This window comes from Kogia breviceps, chromosome 18 (assembly GCF_026419965.1).
Source record: "Kogia breviceps isolate mKogBre1 chromosome 18, mKogBre1 haplotype 1, whole genome shotgun sequence".
Taxonomy (NCBI): domain Eukaryota; kingdom Metazoa; phylum Chordata; class Mammalia; order Artiodactyla; family Physeteridae; genus Kogia; species Kogia breviceps.
The window spans coordinates 19,780,802-19,808,595 of NC_081327.1; the positions used below are offsets into that span (position 1 = coordinate 19,780,802).

At 47.7% G+C, this 27,794-nt stretch overlaps 2 long non-coding RNA genes across 2 annotated transcripts in view; both read left to right on the forward strand.

Annotated features, from left to right (window-relative positions):
* LOC136793114 (uncharacterized) overlaps window positions 1-27,755 on the forward strand; it is a 65,662-nt gene extending 37,907 nt beyond the window's left edge. The window contains exon 3 of the long non-coding RNA XR_010837956.1: window positions 26,723-27,755. This is a non-coding gene — a long non-coding RNA (uncharacterized lncRNA). The remainder of the gene's footprint in view (window positions 1-26,722) is intronic.
* LOC136793115 (uncharacterized) overlaps window positions 1-27,794 on the forward strand; it is a 294,913-nt gene that overhangs the window by 194,295 nt on the left and 72,824 nt on the right. The window lies entirely within an intron of this gene.

The following is a 27,794-nucleotide window of genomic DNA, read 5'->3' on the forward strand; positions in this document are numbered from 1 at the left end:
TCCCTATGCTTACAAGGCCAAGTCTAGACTCTCCGGCTGGGCATCTGGACCTTTCAAAACTGTCTTACCTTTCCCGTTAGAGTTGCATCTTATCTGTGCCCCCCCTGTCTGTGTCTGAGTCTCACTGGAATGGCTCATGCTTCCTCTAGCTGTGCCCATTTGATCCTGGCTCCGTTCTCCTCCTGGGTTCTGGGCCCTCTGAGGTCAACACTCAGCCTCAGGTCTTTGTGGCTCCATCTCCTAAAAGCCACTTTTGTGTCCTCTGACCAGTGCCTGGACATAGTGGCATAGCAGACAGAATTGCTGAATTAAGAGAAATCCAGCTGAATTGAGAGTATGGTTTCTTTCCTCTAACCAGCTCAGATAAAGATGTTCAAGCACTCAGTTTTAACATCAAGGAAGCATGTAGCTTGGCCGCTGGGGTGGTTGGTGATTTCAGAAAGATCAGGTGTGACTTGGGAACAAGGCTCTCTCCTTGGCTGAAGAGAAGGTGGTGGAGCTGCTCTGGGATTCTCTCAGATTCCCCTTCTGCCTCTTCATGCATCCTCTGAAGCAGCCTCCTCCTGTGTGCCAGCAGTAAGCATCTCATTTCCCTTCCTGCTCAGCACCCATTTCTCCTCTTTTTGGTGACTTTTCTTGGAGTCACACGTCCCTCACTCTCAGTCCAGGTGGTTGGGAGGGGCTGACTTCTGACAAAGATTTTCTCCTTCACTAAACTCCAGTCAGGCTCCTCTGAACTCTCTTCTCAACTAGGCCCTGACTTTCAGGCTTCTGTGTTCATCTTTGTATTGACCACTTTTAGCAAAAATCCTGCTTAGTTGCTTAAGCCAGAATTTTGTACCCTTGATATCTGATCTGGTTCCTCATGCCCTGTCCTCCCCCAGTGATGTCTGATTGCCATGGGCTGCCTTTAGCAAGAATCCTGGTAAGTTGGTTTAACCCAAATTCCCCTTACCTCTGACTTTTCTTCTTAGCCATATTCCACCCACTGACCCCCACCAGCTCCTTGGCTATAAATTCCCACTTTCCCTTGTTGTATTTGGAGTTGAGGCCAATCTCTCTCTCCCACTGAAAAACCCCATTGTAACAGTCCCTATATCTATCACTACGGTCCTGAATAAAGTAAGTTCTTTAACAAGTGTCATAAATAATATTTTCTTGAATACCCCTCTCCATGCCTTGACTCTAGTCAAGCACCCAGAATGCAGGGAGGAGTGGGTTTGAGACTTTCCCCTCTCTCTTTTCTGTGCACAAGCTTGATCAAAAAGGAATTGCATAACCACTTTTTCTTTTTTTAGCTTCCATATATATGTGTTAGCATATGGTATTTGTTTTTCTCTTTCTGACTTACTTCACTCTGTATGACAGATTCTAGGTCCATCCATCTCACTACAAATAACTCAATTTTGTTTCTTTTTATGGCTGAGTAATATTCCGTTGTATATATGTGCCACATCTTCTTTATCCATTCATCTGTCAGGAGGGGGAAGGGTAAGCTGTGACGAAGTGAGAGAGTGGCATGGACATATATACACTACCAAATGTAAAATAGATAGCTAGTGGGAAGCAGCCGCATAGCACAGGGAGATCAGCTCTGTGCTCTGTGACCACCTAGAGGGGCGGGATAGGGAGGGTGGGAGGGAGACGCAAGAGGGAGAGGATATGGGGATATATGCATATGTATAGCTGATTCACTTTGTTATAAAGCAGAGACTAACACACCATTGTAAAGCAATTATACTCCAATAAAGATGTGGAAAAAAAATAAAAAGGAATTGCAGCGAGGTCTCTGACATTCACTTTTGAAGCCTCAGTCCGGCTGATGCCTTGCTGTTCGGCCACCCTGTTCTTGGCCTGCTGCAAACCCTCACCTGTAGTCAGGGCTGGTAATAAGGGAAAGGTCTCCTCTGGGAAAGTGAGGAGGTCCTTCACCTGGGATGATGAGACGAGAACCATTACAGACTTGTGGCTCTCAGAAGCACAAACTTATCTATCAATTGTGAAGAATTTGTGGGGAAAAAAATAATATCCTCAACCTTTATTTTTCTTTCCTACATCTCATTCCCAACTTCCTGAAGGCGCTAAAAGGGATGCCACGGACATGCTTGGTGGGTTTTGTGTCCATGCATCCAGTCACTGGAGGTGTGCTGAGCTGGAGCCCACACTGCACCAGTGAGGGAGTGAGCAGAATAAAGTGGCTGTCACCACTGGTGTGGACATGATTGTGGAGTGGTCTCACTTTACCATGAGAACGTGCGATTGATTACGTGACGTATGTTGGGTTCTCTGGAAGCAGAACCGAGACACGGATTCTTGTGGAGGGTTTTTTCGTGGGACTACTTTCAGAAGAAACCTGAGGGGGAGTGAGGGAAGCAGGATAGGGCAGGTGGGAAGCCAGGCTAAGATATGGGTTCAGCTGTAGTGGCAACATGCCTGATCTCATGGGGAGCTCAGGAGGGTGAATGGCTCCACAGAGCTTTCTGCACCTGTAAGGGGGCTGAGTTTTGTAACCCCCTGTCTTTGGCCCCTCTGAGCCACCCTGGGGAGTGACCCCTGATCTCCCAGGCATCTCAGGGCAAGGTGGATTCTCTGGGAAAGGGGTAGCTGGAAAGGGGTAGCTGTGAGCCTTTAGCAGCTCATGATCACAGCAGCCAGCAACTAGGGACCAGTGCCAGGTCTGGCAAAGAGAAGCTGAGTGAGAACCACAGCATCTACTGCAGTGGGCTTTGGAGCCAGACTGCCTGTGCTGGAATCCTCCACTTCCAAGCTGTGTGATTTTTTTTTTTTTTTTTTTTTTTGGTGGTATGCGGGCCTCTCACTGTTGTGGCCTCTCCCGCCGTGGAGCACAGGCTCCGGACGCACAGGCTCAGCGGCCATGGCTCACGGGCCCAGCCGCTCCGCGGCATGCGGGATCCTCCCGGACCGGGGCACGAACCCGTGTCCCCTGCATCGGCAGGCGGACTCTCAACCACTGCGCCACCAGGGAAACCCTAAGCTGTGCGATCTTAATGTCTCTCTGCCTCAGTTTCCTCATCTGGAAAATGGGGCATGATAATAATGCCTCCCTCAGAGGGTTTTGGGCAGTGCTGGCACATAGCGAAGGCTCAGTGGAGGAGGCTATGGTTAGTGCACTTAATGCTCAGGAACTTCCTTAGACGTGGGGTGCTCCTTGTCTTCCCCCAGTGCCCTCCACAGGCTCCCAGAAGCCTTAGCCCTGTGACAGGAACCCTCCCTCCTGGGCTCAGCAGCCCCAGGGCAGGGGAGGGGGCAAAGGAAGGCAGGCTCAGCTCTGGGGTGGGAGAGGAAAGCAGAGGAGCTTAGATTCCAAGCAGTCCCTCACACCTCTCTGAGGCTCTGGGAGGGAGAGGCTCGTTGACAACTTGATTTTTTATGCTCTTCCAAATGAGCCTATAAAAATTCAGCCCATTTGGTTTGCAGACAGAAACTTTGCTTTTAAAATCTTTTCCTTCTTTCTCCCTTTTCAGGGTGAAGTTAACTCAAAGGAAAAGGTTGCAAGGAGCAGGGCCGTGCATTTGTCAGCCTTATTTCCCTGTGGGTTTGTAACCGTGGGGGACTTTGCTTAAATCCGCATGACATTTGTCACTTTGCTGTTGCTTTTTTGCCCAGAGGGGCTCAGTCCTCACCGGCACCTTTTCCTTTTTATCTGTCTGAGAGGGAGGTATGAAAGCAATGAAAGCAAAGGGAGGGGAGGAGGGCGTGCATTTGCATTTGTGTCCTGGCTTCTCCTTCGATGGCTGCTTCATCTCTGCCCCGTCAGCTCCCTGGGCAGTGCCCTCACTCAAGGGCTTGAGGGAGAGGTCAGCGGGTTGCAGAGAAGGCGGGTTGCACAGAAGGCGGGGCTGCACCCTCCTGCAGCGTCAACCCTGGGGGAATGCATGTTTGCACCTGGCACGTGGACACCTGCTCTCTGGGCCTGATCTGTGTGCTGCCCACTCACGACGTCTGTCCTTTCATTCATTTATGAAACCAGTGCAGATCAGTGCCTTCAGCACGCCAGATCTTGGGGCTCCTGCTGTGGGTTCTGCCGTGACTAAGTCACGTAGGATGCCTGCCTGCCCTCACAGAGCCCACTCTCTCCTGGGGGGTATGTATGTTACCAGAAGCAGGACCCCCTTCCAGGACCCAAGAATGCGCTCTTGTCTAACACTCAGAAATTAATTGTCCGAGGAGACACATGTGCTGACAAAGCAAAAGACTTTATTGGAAAGGGGTGCTTGAGTGGAGAGCAGCAGGGTATGGGAACTCAGGAGAACTGCTCTGCCACGTGACTAGCAGTGTCAGGTTTTATGGTGGTGGGATTAGCCTTCTGGGTTGTCTCTGGCCAATCATCTTGCTTGGCCCATATTTGGTCTGACTCAGGGCCCTTCCTAGTGGCTTGCATCTCTCAGCCAAGATGGATTCCAGAGCAAGGGTTCCTGGGAGTTTGGCAGGACATATTATGGCCTGGCATCTCCTCCCTCCTTCTGGCCCCTCCCGAATTTTTCCAGTTGGCGGCAGCTTGTCAGTTCCATGTTCCTTATCGGAACCTCCTGTTGTGAGACACCTCATGCAAGTGGTTATTATTGTGCCTGGTCAGGGCAGGCAGTTTCAGTCAGTGGTTCCCTAACACGTATAATGACTGAAGTCAGTGCTGGGTGCAGAGCGATGGGGCGAGGTTAGGGTGGGACTCATAAAGGTGAGGATACTTGAGCTGGCTCCTGATTAGAAATCAAAGGGTGAAAGTGGGGGAGGAGGTTCCAGGTGAGAGAGGGTGGGGTACTTGGGGAGCTGCTGGGGCAGCATGGCTGGGGCATCAGGTGCCACAGAGGTGGTAGGTAGGGGTGATGAGGGGTGGAATGAAACAGAAAGAAGAAGAAGGTCCTATGAGTCGTGCTAAGGACGGCACCCTTTGTCCTGGCAAATGACATGTGGGTGACAAGAGAGAGCTGGGCGGGGCATAGTGGAGATGAACTGGACAGGGGAAGCCTGGAGGAAGACCCACTGAGGTGATGGCAGTTATCAAAGGGAGAGGCAGAGAAGATGCCAGAAACAAGAAACCTACCTGACTGGTTAGGTGAAGGGAGAGGGAAGGGTGGAGGATAACTGAGTTTTCTGGCTTACCTGATAGGGAAGGTGGTGACACCACCTGAACCAGACATGCCAGGTAGAGGAATGCTGTGTGTCCCTAAGCAAAGGTTTGTTGAATGCGCAAACATGTATGGTAAAGATGAACGCCCCCCTACCATTAATCTAGAAATTTAATGTAACCCTAATAAAAAATCCAATACAAAATTTTATGTAATTTGTCAAAATCACTTCCAAAATCTACTTGGAAGAATTAAAGCCCAAGAATAATCACGATAAATCTAAAAATGAAGAGAAAAGGGGTGGTACTTTTTCTATCAGACATCAAGACATATTATGAAGTTATAATAAGTGTTGAGAGTGTGATATTGCCTCCAAGATAAATATATCAGTTGACTAGATGAGCGGCCATGCTCATTCACTTCTGTATTGTTCATGGCAGTGTTCACCCTGCAATGGCATAGGTGAATCTTTGTGACTGAGGCCATAGGGCCAGCAAAGCTTAAAATATTTAGGCTTTGGCTCTTTATAGAAAACATTTGCCAATCCCTGGCCTAGAAACAGATCCAAGCATTTATGAGAACTCGGTGTATGATGGAGATGGTATGACAGATCAGGGGAAAAAGAGGGACTTAGCTTTCTTATAGGAAAAAAATTAAAATTAGATTCTTACCTCATCCTATAAACAAACTCCAGATGGATTAAGGTCCAAGTATGAAAAGCAGAACTTTATAACCTTGAGAAGGTAATAGAGGATCAGGTCTTCATCATCTCAGGGTAGAAAAAGACTTTTTAGGTGAGGCACAAAAAGCACAGCTTATAAAGGAAAAGATTACTCGGTGACAACTACTACTATTACTATTACTATTACTGTTACACACATGCACACACATGTACGCTCATATACATGCACACAATCTCTTTGGCAAGAGACAGCATAAACCAAGTTTATGGCCAGAATAGAGGAAGACAATTGCTACACAGATGAGAGAGCTGTGCCCAATACAGGCCAAGAAGTCTTGCGTGTGAATTGTGTTGGCAAAGGACAAATAACCCAGTAGAAAAGTGGGGAAAGGTTAAGACCTGGAGTTTCAACAAAGAGAAACCATTAATGGCCAAAGGTAAATAAAAATTGCTTAGCCACATTACTTATCAGTGGAAGACAAAGTAAAATGAAAATGTTGTATTCTGGTTTTGTACACATCCAGTTGGCAAAACTCAGAAAGTCTGATGATTCATCCCAAGTACGGAGAAGTAGAGAAGCAGGAAAACTTGCACATCTGGTGAGAGGGAAAACTTTCAGCGGTACTCTGGCAACATCTGATAAAATTGAAAATGTGCGTCCTCTATTACCCAGACATTTGCTTTTCATACTGTGTCCCAGAGTGTCTCCCATACACATGCAGAAGGGCATTGTTTGTAGCATTGTTTGTGACAGCGAAAAGAAAAGAAACCACCTAATGGCTCTTGATGCGATAATGGACTCAGGAATTATGGTATAGTCAAGTATTGGACATAGAGCAGTTGTGGCAACATGAACCTATCTTGAAAAATAATGTTGACAGAAGAAGTAGGTTGAGAAATAAGTTGTGATAGCATTTATATAAATTAAAAGACGCACAAGGCAATGTATTTGTTGACTGTCTATCTATCTATCTATCTATCTATCCATCCATCCATCCCTTTAAAATTAGGCCTAAGCATCTCTCATAATCTTCACCAAAGTAAAATTAAAATAGTTATAAAAATGTAAAAATGGTTGCAGGCGGAGGCATTTTAATGAAAACTGTAAAATTTTATTTCTTTCACAGAACATTATTTTTAGCAAAATCGAGAGCATGTTTTCTTTGTTAATCATGGATGGCAGGCACATGGTTGTTTATTCCATTAACTCGATACATTTTAGATTTCTGATTGAAAGAGAGGAAAAGAGTCAGAGTTGTGAAGCAGGCAGAGAGAGGCTTGCCCCTCACTGGGGACTGAACTCCTAACTCTCAGAGCTGGTGTCTGTGGAGTGCCGGAGAGCCCACAGCTTGGGCATCTACTGTGCATGTGGCTGCCTTTCCATCTCTCAAATATACTATATGCACCTAGGCTCAGGAAGCTCGGAGGACATATCTGGGGAGACCAGGCAGACTCCGAGAAACTCAGAGGGAATCAAACAGGAGGCCTACAGGAATGGGGCATCAAGTTGCAGACGCTCAGCCAGAAGAAGGGCCCTCTGTGGGATGGCGCTCACCGGTGTGCCTCTGTCCTGGGCTTCTGCCATCTCCCAGCACAACTCCCATATATTCTTAAATGTAGGTCAGTGTCACCTCCTTTAGGAAGTCTTCCTTGACCCCCAGTCTGGATTCCAAGGGCCTCCTCTGCCCCGGTGGTATCCTGTGCACAGCTCTGGCTCTGCTTTCAGTGTACTGCTTGTACTTGTCCTTTAGTCAGTGTATTGAGCTCCTTCAGAGCAGGGGCAATGAGAACTGTGCAACCCCCAGAACTTGCACAGTGCCAGGCTCACAGTACATGCATTATACTTTGTTCTGGTGATGTGAGTAGAGAGATGGGCAGGTGTTTGGATAGGATGGGGGCTCAGGACAGCTGAAGGTGCAAGAGCCAATGTAATCAGCAAAATCCCTGCACCAGTCCAGGCAAGACTCCTTCCAGGCAAGGGGCAGAAAACTCAACAGATGCCTCCAAGGAAACTTACTAGGTCACTTAACAGGGAAGTCCATATAACCCAGGCTCATCTGGATGAGGGCCTCAGTGTTATTTGGAACAGGTCTATCTGTCTCTCTTTCTGTCTCTCCCATTCACTCCCCACCCCTCCAACCCTCCTTCCTTCATCTCTGGATTCGACTCCCTCTGTATGGGAGCCATTCTGTCACTGCTCTGGACAGGAGAAGAGATGGCTGCCACAGATGCAGCCCCACCAGCAGGGCAGAGCAAGGTTCTCTCTCTCCTGACTGCTCCAGCCAGTTTCCGGGATTAGCACAGCTTGGTTCTAATTGGGTCCTGCACCCACCCCTGACCAATCATCATGGTGGGGTGTGTGTGGGTGGTTTGAGCCTCTCTGGAGCTAGGGGTGGAATCAACCCCACTGCCTCCAACAAAGGCTCTGAGAATAAAGAAGGGCTACCAGCTGCCAATGACTCTTCCCTGTTGGGTTCTGCAGGGCAGCACTTCTGGCTCCTGTCCCAGGATCTATGGCTGAAACATCTTCTGGAGCCATAACTAAACACTGAATGTTCAGAGCTCAAAAATTGTTCCTGATGTTATTGCAATGTGTGGTCGTCCATCTATTAAGTTGTGGGTTTTGCATTCAGAGAGGATGGAGCTTCATTTTACATCTGGTTATAAATATGAGGCATTTGTTCATCTCCGTGGGCCTCAGCTAGACACTAAGAAAAAGAAACCGGATGGACGTGGCCAACGCTGGCCCCAGTGGCCAGTGAGAATTAGGAGTGATGTGAGGTTTCACAGGAAGGCTTCTATAACTCTTTGAATGATTTTTCATCATAAAACTATTCATAGAGTTGTTAAAAGTGGAGATTTAAATGTGTGGACCCCGATTTGGCGAGGATGTCCAAATGAGAGCCTCATTTATTTTCTGTTTGCTCAGTTATTCAGTGTATATTTGTACTGAGGCTTTGGGGAGTGCACAGGCCTCTACCTGACTCTAACCATGGCTGCTAAGATGGGGCTTAAAGAAAAGGCGTCCAGGGCATTAGTACCAGTGTCAACAAGAAAAAGCACAGCCACGTTTGCTGAGCCCCTGCGTGTCCCGCACCGTGCTGTGCACGTCACTTTTACTGTCTGTGGTAATTCTCAACAACAATCTCTGAGGTAGCTGTGCCGTTACTAGGTCGTGGTTACAGAAACCAAAGCTTAGTGAGAGCCATGGGGTTTGGTCAAGGTCACAGAAGTGGTAAACGGTAGAGCTGGGTAAACGGTGGAGTGGTAAACCCAGCCTGACATTAATTCTAGAACTCACACTTACAAGCATCATGCTTTTCTGCTGAAACAGAATTGGAGGATGACTGGTTTTAAAGAATGCAATATTTGTGAACACAAATATTAGCCTCCTACCATAAGTACGTTCCTGCAAACAGATCATTTTTTTTGAAATTCAAATCCCTATTTGAATCCCTATTTGAAACTGACTATGGGAAGTCACAAGGGAACAGCAAAGGGGCCTTCTTTTGTTAAGTGAGCTCTATCTTCAAAACTACATTGCTTTGATAAATCAAAGATGTTTTTATTAATCATAACTAGAGCAGTCATTGACTGAGTTCCTATGTGGTGTCAGACATGATTCTAATCTACTGCGGCTAACAGCTCTTTCCTAAGAGTATTCAAATGGTCCCATGAGGAGGGATGGCAGGGGTCAGCTGCCTGTTCACTAAATCTCTTTTTGCTTCCTCCCAGGCACAGAGCTAGCTCACATTTCCCAGCCCCCCTGCAATTAGGCATGACCATGTGACTGAATTCTGCTCATTGCACAGCGGGTGAAGGTGACAGGTATCACCCAGGCACTTTCCTCCACCTCTCACCCCTCCTTGGAGACCACGGAAGCCAGGTGGAGCCACAGGATGGATTGAGCCTGGCTCCCTGAGTCAGCACTGGAGGTGAACCCCCATCATTCAGAACTCTTGCCTTGGGCTTTGCTTGAGAAAGAGACAAACCTCTATTATGTTAATCCATTGAGACTTGGGGATACTTTGTTACAATGGCTAGCATTGTTTTATAGCTAGCTATTACTACCTTTTAATGACTGTACAACACATATTCTTTCCACCTTTGGACATTTCTGAAATTATTAGGTTGGATGTTAACTCTTCCCAACACTTACACTTGCTGGTGTCCTGGGACGAGGTCTAATTCCAAGAGAAAGAATTTGCGTTTGTTTCTTCCACTAGCTGGGGCCACTACAAACTCGAATTCTCTTTATTTATTTATTTTTTAATTAAAAAATTTCTTTTATTGGGGTATAATTGATTTACAATGTTGTGTTACTTTCAGGAGTATAGCAAAGTGAATCTGTTATACAAATACATATATCCACTCCTTTTTAGATTCTTTTCCCATATAGGCCATTACAGAGTATTAAGTAGATCGAGTTCTCTTTAAATGAAGCTCTCTGTTTCACCTCTTCTGGACTACACCGGGTAGTGTCAATTCAAACTTCAGACCTGCCTGAAGACCAGCTTATGGTTCAAACTCCCAGGAGAGAATTTTTTTCCACCTTTGTCTGGTGCCGAGGTTGAGATAAGCAAGTTTGTTTGCCACTCTTTCTCTTGGGTGGGTTTATTTCTCATGTATTCACACATAGAGGGTATGATGGTTAACTCTACCTGTCAGCTCAGCTGCGCTAAGGAGTGTCCAGATAGCTCATAGAACATTATTTCTGGGTGTGTCTGTGAGGATGTCTCTGGAAGAGATTAGCGTCTGAATAGGTAGACTGAGTAAAGAAGATCACCTTCACCAGTGTGCGTGGTGATAATCCAATCTATTGAGGGTCTGAATAGAACAAAAAGGTGGAGGAAGGGCGAATTCACTCCCTCTGCTGGAGCTGGGACCCCCATCTTCTGCCCTTGGACATTGGCACCCCTAGCTCTCAGGTACTCAGGCTCAGACCAGGACTTATACCCCTGGCCGCCCACTCTCAGGCTTTAGGATTCAGACTAAATTACATCACTGGCTTTCCGGGGTTTCCAGCTTGCAAACGGAAGATCACGGGACTTCTCAGTTTCCATAAGCTTGTGTACCAGTTCCATAAAACAAACAAACAAATTTCTCTATATATCCTGCTTCTCTGTAGAACCCTGACTAATACAGAAGGGCTGACCTTTGATGTTCTGGCTTTATGAGGGGGACTCCTACTGAATACCCCATGTTAGGCATTTTTTCTTTTCTAGTGGTATGTAAATAATACTGCATCTTACATTCAATCTGTATCTTAAGTTCAATGAAATGCAGTATTATTATCTCCAGTTTATAGACGGAAAATGAAAACATCTGAGGCACAGAGAGATTAAGGAATTCACTAGTAAATGTCAAAGCTGCGATGTGGACTTAAGGTTCTTAACCACCGCACCACTGCAGTGGTGGCCCTGTGGTTACAATTGGCTACCGAATAGAGGATGGGTGGGGTGCTGGCTCAGGGTTGGAACCAGCTCTGCCATCATTAGGGGTTTGAATTTGGGCATGACTCTCAGCTTCAGGTCTCTCATCTGCATCCTGGAGATAGTAAGAAATTGATTATAAGATTGCAGTGAGGATTAAGTGGGGCTACAATGTAAAACATTTAACATAGTGCCAGGCACATAGAACCTATTCAGTGGTGGTTAGGTATGGTTATTGTTATTTTATTCACTATCCTATACTGTTTCCCAGTAGTAGTAGTAAAAACCTGAGCATTTATTCGGTACCTAACATCTTCATGCCACGCTCTCTCATTTCGGCCTATGATAAAGTCGCTATTATCCTCATTTCACAGATGAGAAACTGGGCTCAGAGATGCCAAATGAACTGCCCAGGTCACACGGGTAGCTAGCGGCAGAACCAGGGTTCAAACTCAGGCCTGCCTGACTCCAGTGGGTGCACTCTTTCCTCCGTGCCCTGCCTCACTCAGTGCAACTTGCTTCCAGGATGTAATATTTTACAGAATGAGAAAGCCTGGGAATGATTCTAGACCTGCCTGCAGACTTCTCCCTGAATGATCGGAACTGCTCCTCCTTTAAACACAAATCCTCTCTGGTCCTGGCTGGCTAGCCATGGGCACTTGCTGTGGGGAAAGGGTGGCTAGCCTAAACCAGTTTAGAAAAGACTCTAATCCAGTGTGGCCTGTGCACTTTCTGGTGGTCTTTCCAGTGACCCAGTGACTTAGATCATAAGGACTCTCGGCTGTGCCAGTCAGAGGAGGCTTCCCGGAAAAGCGGGCACTCCAGCCAGGCCTTGAAGGACGGGGGACCATGAGATGGATGGAAAGAGGATGGAGGCACTTGGCAGGAGTCCAGTGTGAGCAGGGGATAAAGGGAAGAATGCGCATCTGGAGTTAGGGGGATTTGGGGGATGGTTTGGGGGACCTAAAGGCAGTTCTGCCTGTGTCACTCCCAGTGGTGTTCAAGAACATGAAGACTTGCTGCTCCAGCCAGTTCCTGCAGCTCAGAGGCCAGAGGGTGGGCAGGTGGTCTGAGCAGCGTCAGTACCCTTCGAAGTCAGGTCATCCAGCCCCAGCCGGGATGCAAGGTCCTGGCCACACACCTGAGGCCCCAGCCGGGGATTCAGGCTGTTGCTCCCACCTCAAGATCATGCCTGCCCACCCTGGCTTCACTCTCTGTGGGTGTTTCTTACACCAGGCCCAAGGCCGCACAGCTAGACTCCCCTGTCTGCCCAGCTCACGCTCCTTCCTGCCTTGGCGTAAGACCGGCTTTGCCCTGCATACAAGAAGTGCTCTTTGAGTAGAAGGGGTCTGGACACTCAGCAGAAGGGAGGAGTGTGTTGGCACATGTCACCAAAATACTGCCAGGCTTGGCTGGCTCCGGGGACGTGAGTGATGGGTCAGGACTCGGTTCTTCCCGTCTCTTGGCTCACAATTCCTCTCTGCTGGCTTCCTGTGCAGGTGAGTTCCCTCCATGTGAGGTATACTGGTAGTTCCAGCCTTAATTGCCACCTGCTGGAGATTTCAATTAAGAGGAACTTTCAGTCCTGAGAGCAAGTACCTATCCTCTGAGTGTTGGTGGCCAAGGGGTGACTAGCCTTGATGGCCTGTCTTGGAACATGTGCCCACCCTAGGAGAGTAAGGGAGAGGAGGTTCCCGAAGGAAACCAGTGCTTTTTCCAGAGGACAGGAAGGTGGGAGCCAGGAAGCTGGCAGGGGCTAACACCCTCAAGGGCTGGACCCCTCAGATACTCTGCCTCCAGTGCCCTGTGCTCCAGGCTTGGGCTCGCCTTGGTCTGCATCATCTGCTTCTCCATGTGTAGGAGGGAAGAACAAATGGGTGTTGTCTGCTCAGCTCTGAGGATACTCACCCTGCTGAGAGTGCCCCTGTTGGCCTTGGAGATGCATCGTCCCTGGGGAGCTGAGTCCGGGGCGGTGGGGGGTGGGGGGTGCGGGCAGGGAATGCCAGTTTGCCTGAGGCCGTCTGGGGCAGAGCTGCAGCCTCTGCTGGCCCACCTCAGGAAGCAAGTCTAGGAACTGACATCTAGTCTACGGGCAGGGCTGGCAGCAAGTGGACAGTGTTCTGGTGACCATGTGGCAGCAACCTCACATCTGCAGGTGTGGGCGAGGAACCCAGGACATCCCCGGGAACTGGTTTGGGGCATCTTTCTGAGTGAACATTTGATTTATGTACTCAGAAATGCCCTACATACCAAAGGTTGCCACACTGTTACAAACAAGATGTTTATCCCAACAGAGTTTCTCCTCGGACCACCTAAAAGCTGAGCAAAAGGTGAAATTTATTTTTTAACCTCAATTTCCAAAGCCTGGCCTTTCCAGTCAGTGGGAAACCAGGTCTTGCAGTCCTGAGAGAAAAACAATTCTTGGCACTAGGGGCAAGCATTCAGGTTCAAACACGGGGCAGGCAAGTCCTGGGAGGAATCAGGGCACAGGGACATTATGTGACTTGGCAGGTGGATTGCAGGAGGGCAGTCAAAGACCCTTTTTCATGTCAGAGAGGCACCCAGGGGCTCTGGCCCATTGCCCTGCTCTGGTGATAGAGGCTGGTGGCTGTGAGGCCACCACCACGTGACAAGATGCTGCGTCTCCAGGTGGAGTGAGTGTTGCCAGTGCCGTGTGCTTTGCAGCTGTGGGAAGACACGGCCATCCTCCTTACTGTCCCTGTGTGTCACCGAGGGGGTGACATCTCAGCCAAGATCTGAAGGCCAGAGGAGCCAGCCACACCCAAGGACAGAACAATGTGTGCAGGGAAAGGGACTGTGTCCAAAGATGGGTCAGGTCCCCAGGTGTGTGGGCGGGGGAGGGCGGCAGGGACCCGGCCACGTGGGCCACATGGGCTGTGGTGAGGGCCTCTGGCTTGATTCTTGAGAAGTGGGAAGCAATAAAAAGCAGGTGAGGGATTTAAGCAGGGAGTGACATGATCTGGTTTGCCTTTTAAAGAGAAACCTGGGTGCTGCTGGGAGAGTGCTTGGTGAGGAGCCAGCGTGCCACCTGTGCCTCCAGGCCTGGGTGTAGGTACTGAGAGAGCAGCGGTAAGGACAGGACAAGGTCTATGGATACAAGATCTATTTTGAAAGTTGAACTGACAGGACATATGGATGGTTTATATTTAGGTCTGAGAAAAAGGGACCTATTAAGAATGCACCATTCCTGCTGGGAAAACTGGACAGCTACATGTAAGAGAATGAAATTAGAACACTCCCTAACACCGTACACAAAAATAAACTCAAAATAGATTAAATACCTAAATGTAAGGCCAGACACTATCAAACTCTTATAGGACAACATAGGCCGAACACTCTATGACATAAATCACAGCAAGATCCTTTTTGACCCACCTCCTAGAGAAATGGAAATAAAAATAAACAAATGGAACCTAATGAAACTTAAAAGCTTTTGCACAGCAAAGGAAATCATAAAGAAGACAAAAAGACAACCCTCAGAATGGGAGAAAATATTTGCAAATGAAGCAACTGACAAAGGATTAATCTCCAAAATTTACAAGCAGCTTATGCAGCTCAATATCAAAATAAAACAAACAACCCAATCGAAAAATGGGCAGAAGACCTAAATAGACATTTCTCCAAAGAAGATATACAGATTGCCAACAAACACATGAAAGAATGCTCAACATCATTAAGCATTAGAGAAATGAAAATCAAAACTACAATGAGATATCATCTCACACTGGTCAGAATCTACAAACAGGGCTTCCCTGGTGGCGCAGTGGTTGAGAATCCGCCTGTCGATGCAGGGGACACGGGTTCGTGCCCTGGTCCAGGAAGATCCCACATACCGCGGAGCAGCTAGGCCTGTGAGCCATGGCTGCTGAGCCTGCGCATCCAGAGCCTGTGCGCCACAACGGGAGAGGCCACAACAGTGGAGAGGCCCGCGTACCGCAAAAAAAAAAAAAAAAAAAAAAAAATCTACAAACAGTAAATGCTGGAGAGGGTGTGGAGAAAAGGGAACCCTGTTGCACGGTTGGTGGGAATGTAAATTGATACAACCACTATGGAGAACAGTATGGAGGTTCCTTAAGAAACTAAAAATAGAACTACCATACGACCCAGCAATCCCCCTACTGGACATATACCCTGAGAAAACCATAATTCAAAACGAGTCATGTACCACAATGTTCATTGCAGCTCTATTTACAATAGCCAGGACATGGAAGCAACCTAAGTGTCCATCAACAGATGAATGGATAAAGAAGATGTGGCAAATATATACAATGGAATATTACTCAGCCATAAAAAGAAATGAAATTGAGTTATTTGTAGTGAGGTGGATGGACCTAGAGTCTGTCATACAGAGTGAAGTAAGTCAGAAAGAGAAAAACAAATACCATATGCTAACACACATATATGGAATCTAAAAAATAAAATGGTCATGAAGAATCTAGGGGCAAGACGGGAATAAAGACACAGACCTACTAGAGAATGGAGTTGAGGACACAGGGAGGGGGAAGGGTAAGCTGGGACAAGGTGAGAGAGTGGCATGGACATATATACACTACCAAAAGTAAAATAGATAGCTAGTGGGAAGCAGCTGCATAGCACAGGGAAATCAGCTCATTGCTTTGTGATCACCTAGAGGGGTGGGATAGGGAGGGTGGGAGGGAAGGAGATGCAAGAGGGAAGAGATATGGGGACATATGTATATGTATAACTGATTCACTTTGTTATAAAGCAGAAACTAACACACCATTGTTAAGCAATTGTACTCCAATAAATATGTTAAAAAATTACTTACAATTAAGTAATGTAAATGCTATGTAAATAGTTGTGAATAAACATAAATGATAGGGGGAAAAAAAAGGAATGCACCACTCCTTAATTTCTGATTTGGACTCTTTGACTCAAATGTAGGAGACTTGCGTCGCTTGTGCAATGTCCTTGTGTGATGTCAAGTAAGGAGCTGAATCCAAAAGTGTAGAGGGATCTCTCAAGATGGCTATGCTGGGGTCCATGTGTGAGCTTTAGCATATAGATGCATCTAAAGCTGTGAGAAAACAATAGGGCCAAGACCTGTCATGAGAAAACATCAACATTTAGAGGTGGGCTGGGTGAGGAGAAACTCACAGAGCAGTGTGAGAGAGGAGAGGGACCAAGAGAAGGAGGCATCGTGGGAGCTCAGAGCAGGCTAGAATATGGGGGACTAATGCTGCTCAGAGACTGAGGAATGTGAAAATTACCATTGGCCTTGGGAATAAGGAGGCTGTGGTGGTGTGAGTTGTGGAGACCAGCCCACATTGGAGCAACTGAAGATGGAATGGGAGGTGAGGAAGTGGGGCAACCAGTGCAAACCACTTTACTCTGGGTATATCACTTCCCAGTTTGCTCGGGCAGAGCTATGTGACTAGTTTTGGCCAGAAATGTGAGCAAAGGAGCGCATGACATTCATGGGCTGAGGCAGTGAAAACCCTTGGACTGCTTTCTTACTATCTCTTTCCATTCTGGCAGCCCCTGGAGGCTGCCCTTCCAGATGAAACAGCTGCAAGATGGTGGAGGCTCCATCAGCCTGGATCCTGAGTGACTGTGTGGAACAGAGCCTCCTTACCTGAAACTGACAGGTGCATAGAGCACCATCTCCCGAGTCCATGTTTCTCTGCAGCTTTAGTGACTAGGAACCTGCATGCAGATGGCGTGACCTTCATGGTTCTCTGCTTGCCTCTCTCTGGCTCTACCAGGAGTGGGAGGAGGAAGGGGAAGTACAAAAGAATTGTATTCTTCTTCTCTTTTTGTGGTCCTGGTGTTCACACTGCTGTGTTTCTCCCAGGCCCTCCTCAACAATCAGCAGCCAGACACCTCTCAAATCAAATATCTTGCAAGCCCTCCCAGTAACAGATCCTCCACAGAGCGAGTGCTGCTGGCACTCCATCACAGAGATGGCCATCTATCAGTTGGTTGAGGGGCTGTTATTAATAATGGGTGGGAAAATATCTACTTGGCTGCTCTATCATTGTTATTGCCCTTAACTATTACTTAAGGAAGAAACATAGTCAATATGCTTAATCTATGGTCTTCTCTGAACATTTTGGTAGCAATTCATTTTAAGTAGTAGGCAATATCCAAGGCCTGGCTACAGTAAATCTGCAGTTTAATACAGCCAGTCTGATGAGCTAAATAGAAATGCACATATTCCTTTTTTTTACTTCGTTGACAACATGCAGAAGGGGCGCCCTTCTGCCCGTTTCACTTCAACACATGCCAAAGGCTGTTCCATATCTTGGGATTAAGTAAAATCCTAAGTAGGACCTATCAGTAAAACTGCTTTTCTGATCACTGTCATTAGTGGGCTGTTGGCCACCAGACCCTAAATACCTCTGGTTCCTGCTGCTGAACCAGCAAATCTCCCTCATTATTCACAGTTTTGAGTGCTCAACTTTAGTCAGAGTGGCCTTTATGCACCAGCCATTCTAAGAGGTAGCCTTGAACTCTTCAGTCACTCTGCAATGCTCCCCACGGTCATTGATCCACTAGCCCCCTGGAGCCCTGTCCTGAATAGGAGATGTCTGCTGAATGAGATCAGCCCCAGGACCAGGAACTGAGCTTCTCTTTTAAGAGGGTTAACTGTCATCCTGCTGTCTTTGTTAAACTATCAATTTTCTTAGCAAATCCTTTTTAAATGCAAAACACAGAAGCAAACTTCAGCCCAGTTTTGGTAGAATTTTCACACATTTTGGTCTTTGTAGATATCGTCTGTATTTAGGTGTTCAAGAAGTCACTTTATGTTTTAGGGATGCCCTACTAAGTCATTCTCGAATTCAGCAAATTTTGAGTGATTGCGATGTGCGTTTTTGAGTGAATTCCTGAGTAAAGATTGTGTTGTAACAAAATACTGGTAACCTCTCCTGAGTGATGATGGTGGTGGGGGAGCGGGGGGGGGAGATGAGTTTCTAGGACAAGCTCCAGTCTCTTGCAATGGATTCTCTTGCAGTCAAAGAAGTCAGGAAATCTTAGCATCAGCACCACCTTTCGCTGTTGTAGCCTGGCAAGTCACACAGAGCTCCCCAGGGGTTCAGGCTGTGGCCAAGACCTCACGCAGGCTTGGCTTCTCCGCCTTTCCCTGCCCTCCTCTCTCTCACCCTCACTTGTTTCTCCTCCCTTGACAAATCAGCTGCCACAAATTGCCATCTCAGAGACTTCTTCTAGGAGAGCCTAACCTGAGATAAGCCCTGAGCTGATTCTGGGTGTGAGACAGCCCCCAATTTGCTCAAAAGCTTAGCCCCTCAGTTGCAGCCTCCCAGCTAGTGGGCTGCTCTGTTGACTTCCAATAGAACATCCAGTTGATTTTAAAATACTGCTGTTGACTTCTAAAATGCTAGGCCATCTGGGATCTGTGCGTGTCACAGGTTTATCTTCCTGTCATAGAGCCAGTTTTTTGTCTACAAGCACAATCTATGGGTTCATTGCTGAGCCCTCCTGAGTGGTCAGGAGTCAGGCAAAGCCATAGCAGCGTGAGGTGGGTAACACAGTCTCTCCTGAATCTATGAGTCTGCTGAGCACCTCTCTGAAACCCCAGTGTGTGAGGCCAGCCCGCTTTGGACAACTTGGAGAAGACAGGTGGCCAATTTGTTAGCAAGGCCCTCTGGCCCCACACTTGACCATAGTCTCGGTCTATAGGACAGCACGGGCCAGGCTCTCGTGGCCTCTGGCTTCCAGCTGGTTTGGGCAACACTAGAGGGGATGGGAGAGATCCAGTGTTTGCTTCCTCCCCAGCAGGCTGAGTTCCTCTGTGGAAAAACTGCAGCTCCTTCCTGAGACCTCTTCCACAGCAGCGCAAGTGGTGACACTGTTGTCACCTAGTGTGTGTTCCCACGTCCCTCGTGGTTCCCTTTAACCCTCCCCTCCATAAGCAGTCCCTTCATTAAGCTCTCCTCAAGGACTCTTTGCATATGCCTCTGCCCCCAGGTCCCTGACTGATTCGGAAGGAGACATCTGTGTGTCACTGGTGACCGTGGAAGAACCCATAAGAGAATTTCCACCCCAGACAGCATTCTCATTCCTTTGCTCACGCAGTTTCTTCTGTCCCATTCTCCCCCTATCAAAATGTTTCTCTTTATTCCAGTCAGCATCCTAGTTCTCCCTCTCCTGGGGCTCTTCCGTGAGGCTCTCTGGTCCGGGTTTACTAAGCCTTCCGCCTGGCCCTCAGAGCACTGTCCAGCCAGGTTGGTTGCTGACAACTGGGACACCCCAGGAAGTTGGAGCCATCTGAGGGCAGGGGCCACACCCTGTCACCTCTGAGCTCCCTCCATCCAGCAGGGGGGCCTGGCACAGCTGCGTGTTTGGTCATGGTAACTGAGTGCCAAACTCATTCAAATCATGTTCTCTGGGCTTATGGGGCATGGTTTTCTTTAACTTCAAACCATTCCCCATACTGTGAGATGTCTGGTGCCTTCCCAACTTCTCCAAGAATTCTTCAGGGACAATCCCCGGACCCTCATCCCTGCTGAGTTTTGTTCTCCATTCTATCTCTTTCCCACAGCTCTTGTTCTCTCTCTACCTTAGATCACCCCAAATATTCTTCTTTCTTTCTTCTCCAAAGCACTACTGATGAGAGGCTGAGATGTTTCATGATGAAGGTTTAGCGACATGAGAAAGGAATACCAGCATCTTACCGAACGGGTGGGTAACAGCGTAAAGTGGTATTTCATTAGCTGTGGCTGCCGTACCGTCCCTGACAGTTCCTCTGCAGGTTGTGTCTCTCTGGCTGCCTTCCTTTCCAGGTCCAATCCCTCTCTGCCATTTGACTGGAGCCCCCCTTTATCTTCTCAGCCCTGTCTTTTCTTGTCTCCCCATCCCAAAGCCTTTTCAAACAAATGAGACAAAAATTCCACTTACAACAGAGCTTCGTCCTCTCTTTCTCCTCCCCACTGTGCCCTGGGGCCTATATTTTCACACGCACAGAAAGATTCTCTGAAGTATTTTTCTAAACTGAAAGGCCATCTACCTCTAAGAAGAACTTGACCTATTTCTTAGAGTAGTGTAGCCACTACAGTCAATTTTTGTTTTCAATAACAGCATCTTCTCTTCTTGTTACTCCATTAGAACTTGGGCTGCTGAGCTGGGGTCCCGTGGGTCACCCATCTATCCCAAATTTTCCTGGAAGTTGATGCAGCTGTGCAATGGTTTTCTCTTTGTCCCCTTCCCTCATGTGACACTCAGCATTATGGGGAGTACGGGTACTAACACAGGTGACTTGTGCCCTGTGCCACATTCTTGGGTCCAGCTGACATCAACACAGCTGTAGTGTGCAGTGCCAGGCACATGGCCAGGGTTCCAACACCAGGATCCCTCCTCAAGCAGACCTTGTGGAATCTGCTTTTCTGACATACCGCTCTCATTGAAGCTATGGGGGCGATCAGCCCAAGCATAGGCACAGCCTGCAAAGGCGGGAGGGTTGACACACTCAGGGACAAACCTCTTCCAACAGGGGACAGGTGTAGGGAATAAATGCCCCAACCTCCCATCCTTCAAAGGAGCACTTCTGAAGTCCATTCCAGCAAATTCTTCAGAAGATCCCAGCAGGACCGCTTCCTCAACACCCACAGTGATGACCAGCTCCCTAGTTCCCCCTTTTATTGGCTCTCCTCCTGCTCCCTCACTCCTGTTCCCTGGGATCACCTCCCAAATCAACTACCAGCACCTAAGTCTTTGTCTGGGGTCTGCTTTGAGGGGGACCCAGTTGAGAACAGTTACTCGAAGGCTGTGTGTTCTGTGACCTTCAGTAATTACCTGAGGTGCTGAACTGGGATCTGTGGCTGCCCGCTGGTTTGGAGCCATTCTGCACAGCTTTGCTAACAATTCCCTGACTTTCTTGCTCCAGTTTCTGCAGGGACATGTGACTCATGTGATGGATCTGCCCATATATCTCTTCTCTCATCCAGAGTATGATATTAGACATCTCAACTCTGGAAGCTTGATTCATCTGGGGAAAGTCTTTGGCCAGACTGAAAAGCCATAAAGTTCTCCTGGTGTGACAAGGAGCAAATGACTTCAGTGTCATATTACTGCCCCCAAACTCCAATAGAGCCGGAGTTTGAGGTGCCTCATCTTTTCAAGCAGAGGTGTTAAGAGATGCATTACTCATCAGCATTGCTTGATTCTTGCCTTGTTGGGAGCTGTAGAAGAAAGTCAATGCTTTGACAAGGAAGCTAAGACCAAGAGCCAGAATGACTGTAAAACTCTGCCAGTGGGTGCCCGAATGCATTTGACACTTAATTTCCCCCAGAATGAGTTGCCTGTCTCGGCCAGGGGTCTGCTGGACTCATAAATTCTACTGGAGAATAGGTTTTGTGTCTGCACATTCTGATTCCTTTAAAACAGTGAAATTTCTCTTTGCCCGGTCTCCAGAAATCCCCATGGCAATCAGATTCCCAGCTGGAGCCCTCACACCTGGGTGGTTTCCTCTGTTTTCCCTTTGTTTCATCCTCAGCATCCTAGAGCCACCTTGGCTGGGTGTTCTCGGGGCTCTCCAATATGGGCACCATATTGAAGCAGAACGTTGCAGTTGCTTAGAAAATACTCTCTGTGAGACCAGACACTGTATTTGGTGTTAATCCTTATACTCAGTTCTGTGAGGTGGATATTGCTGGACCCAATCTATCGCTGAGAAAAATGAGGCTCAGAGAGGGTGAGTGGTTTGTCTGAGATCACACAGCAAGTAAGAGGTGAATATCAAAGGTAATCCCAAGGCTTCTGACTCCACATTCAGTGTTTTCCTCATCAGGACATATTTCCTAGGAGGATATGGTGCTTGTGGTGGATGATAAAAACGGAGGTTGGGCGACATGGATATGTAGGTATTTATGAAGCTCAGTTTGGGGTAGAGATGGCACATCCACGAAGGAGATGGACACTACTGGTGAATAGGTTCTTGCCCATTTGGAACTGACTGAATCATGTGAGGATGCCAGTTCTTAGCTGGCTCTGGGCTGTCTGGCAGCCTTCCCATCCCCACATGGTTTCCCAGCTACCCTTAGAGTAGGTGGGGTTGTCCTGGATGCTAGACAATGGTATTCTGATCTCAATCAGCCTCCTATGAATTGACCCAAGAGAACCAAACATTTGGGGCCTGGTGCCCTAAAGCTGAAGGATTTCTCACCAGGCATGAGGACCCCTGAGATGAGAACTAGAACTTGGTCCAGTCATCATGACCCCAACAGGGATGGACTCTCTTTGTCTCATCTCTGAGGTCTTGCTGGGGCAGCTAGTCAGCCCCCTGATGTCCATTTGGAAGCAGTCATGTAGGCAAGGAGAAGTGTGGGTTTCATCTCCTATAACACATGCCTCAGATCAGCCTTCCCTCATCCACGAGGATGATGCTGGAGCTCAGAGGAGAGACACATGTTTGGGCTACACTGAGCCTCTCTCTCTGCTCCATGACGGACATTCAGAAGCAAATCCTGGATTGGAGCATGCGTTGTACAGCCCCATGTTTTCCTGTCAAGAAGGGCCAATGATATATGTCTGATCACAAGAGCATTTTACAGATTGTCCCAAATTAATGCAATCCCAACTCCTTGTCAGCACCTACAAGCCTGCATAGGATTGGACTCCTGCCTTGTAATGTGTCCTTTTGCTCATTACTCTCCGGCCATGTTGGCCTCTGTCTCGCTGTCCTACTTACGAAGCTAGTGTGTGTGGGGTGCTTTAGGTGAGCCTCTCCCTTCCTGCCTCGCATGGCTAGCTCTTTCCCATCATTCTGCTCTCCCCTCACTGGCACCTCCTTAAAGTGGCCTCCCCTGTCTACTGTTCCCATCTAAAATCTCCCTGCCCTCTTGATTCTCTACGACGTGACCATGCTGTTTCCTTCCAGCACTGACGCTGTCTGAAATTGCCTTGTTTGTTCGTCATTGTTTGCCTCTCCTCACTGGAATGCAAACTGCTGCCCCTAGAACAGTGTCCTATCCCTAGCAGGTGTCCCAGAGAGTAGAACATTTGTTACATGAATGAATTCCTAGTAAGAAATATGATTGTAGCGTCCAAGCACTCTATCTGGAATTCACGGTAAGTTGATAGTGACTTTAAATTCTCACTTATCCATTATATTCTAGCCTGTGCCCTTCCTCTTCTCACTCCCCTACTTTCCCTGTGGTCCTTCTCTCCTTCTTCTTCCCACCCTCTCTCTCTCTCTCTCTCTCTCTTCCCTTCCCTTTCCTTTCTCCCTTTGCCCTTCCTCTCTCTTCTATGCTTCCCTTTCTGCTTGCTTGCCTGGGAAGCAGGTAACTCAGCAGGCAGACAGGGGAGACAGTCCCCCCTGGTTTACCCACAACGGCCATCATCATGAGTAAGAAAAGTCTCTTCACTCGATCCTGGATGGGACCAGCGGTGACAGAGTCCTCCCACGGAGTCCCAGGATAGGCCTGGGGCACTGGACAGACCAACTGGAATGCAGCTTCTATCTGGTCACCGAAAGAAGCCTGTCACTTCTGGGAGCCAGCATTACTGTAGCTTAGAGTGCATTTGTCAGGGCAGCTTTGGGCCTGGGTGTTGGAGAGGAACAGCTAAATTCATCATAAGCATGAAACAGAGACCAAGCAGGCTGAGGCCCTCTGCGCACATAGGGAGAGTTTATTTATAAATGCTTAAGGCTTTGTCTGATTCTTCAGGAGCCTTCAGTAGGAAAGTGAAATTGTGCCTCTCAATCCTGCTGAATGATAATGTTCCAAGGAGACCAGCACTTGAAAACAAAAACGGCTATTCTTTTGTCCTAATCTTAAATCCCATCACCTTAGCAGGAACTGCTGAGTGCTGGTAATGAGTGTTGAGAGGCAATCTGAGGACAGTAATTAGGTATTAAACCTGGATAGGTACTAACCAAGAGGTGTGTGGCCCCTTGGCTCAGCACCACAAAAGTGGATCTCTCTCAGCCAACATATCTGGCCGTCCACAGGGGAACAGAACTGCATTGTAGCAAAGTGAAATGTGATTTTAAAGATTCCAAGCACATGGTTTCTGCCTTCAGCATTCTAGATTTGTAGACTGACATTTTTTTCCTTGGATGGATTCCAGATGTTGTATAACTTGTACATTTCTGAGTTACAGAATGGTAGATGGGGACTTGTCTTTTTGTGTGTGTGTGTGGTACGCGGGCCCCACTGTTGTGGCCTCTCCCGTCGCGGAGCACAGGCTCCGGACGCGCAGGCTCAGCGGCCATGGCTCACGGGCCCAGCGCCTCCGCGGCACGTGGGATCCCCCCAAACCGGGGCACGAACCCGCGTCCCCTGCATCGGCAGGCGGACTCCCAACCACTGCGCCACCAGGGAAGCCCGGGACTTGTCTTTTTATTATGAGCAGGTACAATGTGGATAGCCGTTAAGCACTGTCAAACAGCCTCCTAAAAGACTCACCGTGCCCAAATCTGCATGGAATAAATTATTGGGAAAAGGAGCCTGAGATTTCAGTAATTCTAAAGTAGTTAGGAGATGTGGATTCAAAGCTCTGGATTTCTGGGCAATCCCTCACTTCAGACCCCCCCCCCCCACCTCTACCACACACACACATACTCCTCTTCTACTTCATTACTCTTAGACTGATCAGGACTACCCACCTGGGGTATTTCTTACAAATGTATTTTCTGAGCCTCTAAGCCACACCTATCAAAACACCAGGCATCTGGTGTTTCAACCCTCTAAGTAGGGTTGCCAGATAAAATTCAAGATAACCAGTGAAATATGAATTTCAGGTAAACAACTGATATTATTTTAGTATAAGTATGTCTCATGCAAAGTTTAGGGCATACTTTTCCAAAAAATAATTTATCCGAAATTCAAACTTTTATTTGTATTTTGATTTGCTTAATTTGAGGCACTTAGCCCCGTGATCCAGTAAACTGAGGGAATGCTGCAGACCATAAACTCTCTCAGGAATTTGCAATGCTCATTATCATTTAATGCCTCTGAAAAGTCCTACAGAAAATAAACATATTTACAAAAATAAACATGTTTACAAAAGTTAATTATTGTTTATCTGAAATCAAGTTTCACTGGGCAGCCTACATTTTATCTGACAACCCAACACAGGACCCCTTTTCTGAGGAATACTTCAAGGGGTGCACTTTGGAAAACTCGGGAAGTTAAAATGAGTGTAAAGTAGACAAGTGCCCTAGGGCTTCCTGGAAGAGGAGCAATTTGGATAAGCAAAGGGATGACAAGGGGTGTGTAAAAGCCCTCAGCAGAAAGGCAGCCAGAGCAGAGAAGGGCTGGAGGGTTGCCTGCACTGCCCTGGGGGCCACACTCTATCTCCTCCAGGAGCAGGGGTGCTCCCTAGCAGAGAGGTTCTGCCCGGTGGTCTCTGTGGCCGCACGTTGGATCTTCTCTTGGGAAAGCAAAAAGCAAAGTAGGATCATCTCACCCAGAGGGGGACACAACACAAGGGACCCTGTTGGGCCCCTGCCTGGGCACTGGGTGGCCCAGGTACGGTCAGATGGGTGATGTTTTCTTTTTTTTTTATTTGGCTGCGCTGGGTCTTAGCTGCAACACGCGGGAACTTCGTTGCTGCATGCGAGATGTTTTCAGTTACGGCATGTGGGATCTTTAGTTGCTGGAGCATGGAATCTTAGCCACTAGACCAGCAGGGAAGTCCTTATTGTTGGTTTTCTACTTTTCTCTATGGGGCGCCCACTGAGGATGTGAGCTAGGGATTCTGCTACTAAATAATCATGTGACCTTGGGTAAGTGATTTCCTTCTTCACCCACCAGGCAGGTATCATCAGGTAAGCTCACTTCTGAGGTCCCTTTTGGCTCAAATATTCTTCAATTTCTATAGCAAGGTCTGTGCAGGGACCTCCCTGTGTCTGAAAGGTATTTTCTCAGCAGCTGTGGGAGGTAGATCACGGTGGTTTGGACAGATTCTAACAGTGTCCTGCAGGCAAACCCTGCCATCCCTGGTGTCCCCCTGCTCAGTTAGTGCCCTGGCTGTTGCTCTCAGAGGGCTGTGGCACCAGCCTTGGGTGCCAGGACCACAGCAAGCCATGATGACAAGTTGGCTGGCTGGAGCCACAGCGCACTTTTAGCTGGATATCTTGGGGTTCTTTTGTTGTGAGAAACAGACGCCAACTCAGGCTTACTCAGGTATAAGGGGAATCCATTTGAAGGGCATGGGTTTAGAGGAAAGGGCAGCACCAGGGAGTTTCAATGGCAGGGACTGCTCTGGAAGGTGGTCCAGGCAGCTCTATGGGATAAATAGATTCCAAAAAGATGTATTCTTTTTATCTCACTGCTCACAATTCAGAATGCAGAGAGGAAGCGTGGCAGTCAGCCATCAGTTCTATTGCCCACATATTCCTTTTCTATCCCTGGTATGATTGTGACAGCATTTTACTTCTCGATGCTTTTGGTTGGGGCTGTATGTGTTGTTCTTCCCAATGGGTTTAGAGCAGAAATGACATGGGCCAGCCTGGAGCATTTATACTGAGACAAGGCCCTGCAGAGTTTTCTTTTGTTCCTTTGCCATCATAGGACCAGGTATTGAAATGCAGGCTGAATTAACCTGGACTGAGGGACTGCAGTTAGCAAAGCCCCGCTTTTGACCTGGGACAGGTATGTGGCCTGAGAAAGAAATAAACTTTGTTACATTCAGCCTCTGAGAATTTGGAATTGCTTCTTACTGTAGCATCATCAAACCTAACCGGACTGATACAGGAGGGCTCCCACTGCCTAACGTGGGTCACATGCTCACCCCTAGAGGAGAGCAGGATGTCGGTAGTCCCACCAAGCTCCATCCAATGCGAGAGATTTAATTACATGGATGTACTGTTACCAAAAGAACAAGAATGGGGCTTCCCTGGTGACGCAGTGGTTGAGAATCTGCCTGCTAATGCAGGGGACATGGGTTCGAGCCCTGGTCTGGGAGGAGCCCACATGCCGCGGAGCAACTGGGCCCGTGAGCCACAACTACTGAGCCTGTGCGTCTGGAGCCTGTGCTCCGCAATGAGAGAGGCTGCCATAGCGAGAGGCCCTCGCACTGCAATGAAGACTGGCCCCCACTTGCCACGACTAGAGAAAGCCCTCACACAGAAACGAAGACCCAACACAGCAAAAATAAATAAATTAATTAATAAACTCCTATCCCTGACATCTTCTTAAAAAAAAAAAAACAACTCATACAACCAAGTCCTTCATTTAAAAAAAAGAAAAAAGAACAAGAGTGAACACTGGCAACCAAAAGATAATTGTTCATGATGGTGGTTACAGGACCCATCCAGGAACTGAGCCCAAGACCTTGACTTCACAATTGCCTGGGCTGTGAGTAGACGAGCTGCCAGAGTCAGCACCCTTCTCAGAATAACAGCTACATCACCCTTTTCTCCACAACAGTCTAAACACCAAAGCTGAAGCCATCTTCTGAACCTGCCTGCTCTGACAGGCCCAGACTGCCTGCAAGGAAGCTCAAAGGGACTCATTTGTCACCTACTATATTTAATTTAGTTTAAAACTACAAGATCATTCTTGAAAAATGTTCAAAATTCACAGATCATATTAAATATTAAAATAGACTTTATTGCATTAGCATTAACAGGCTGTATTAAAA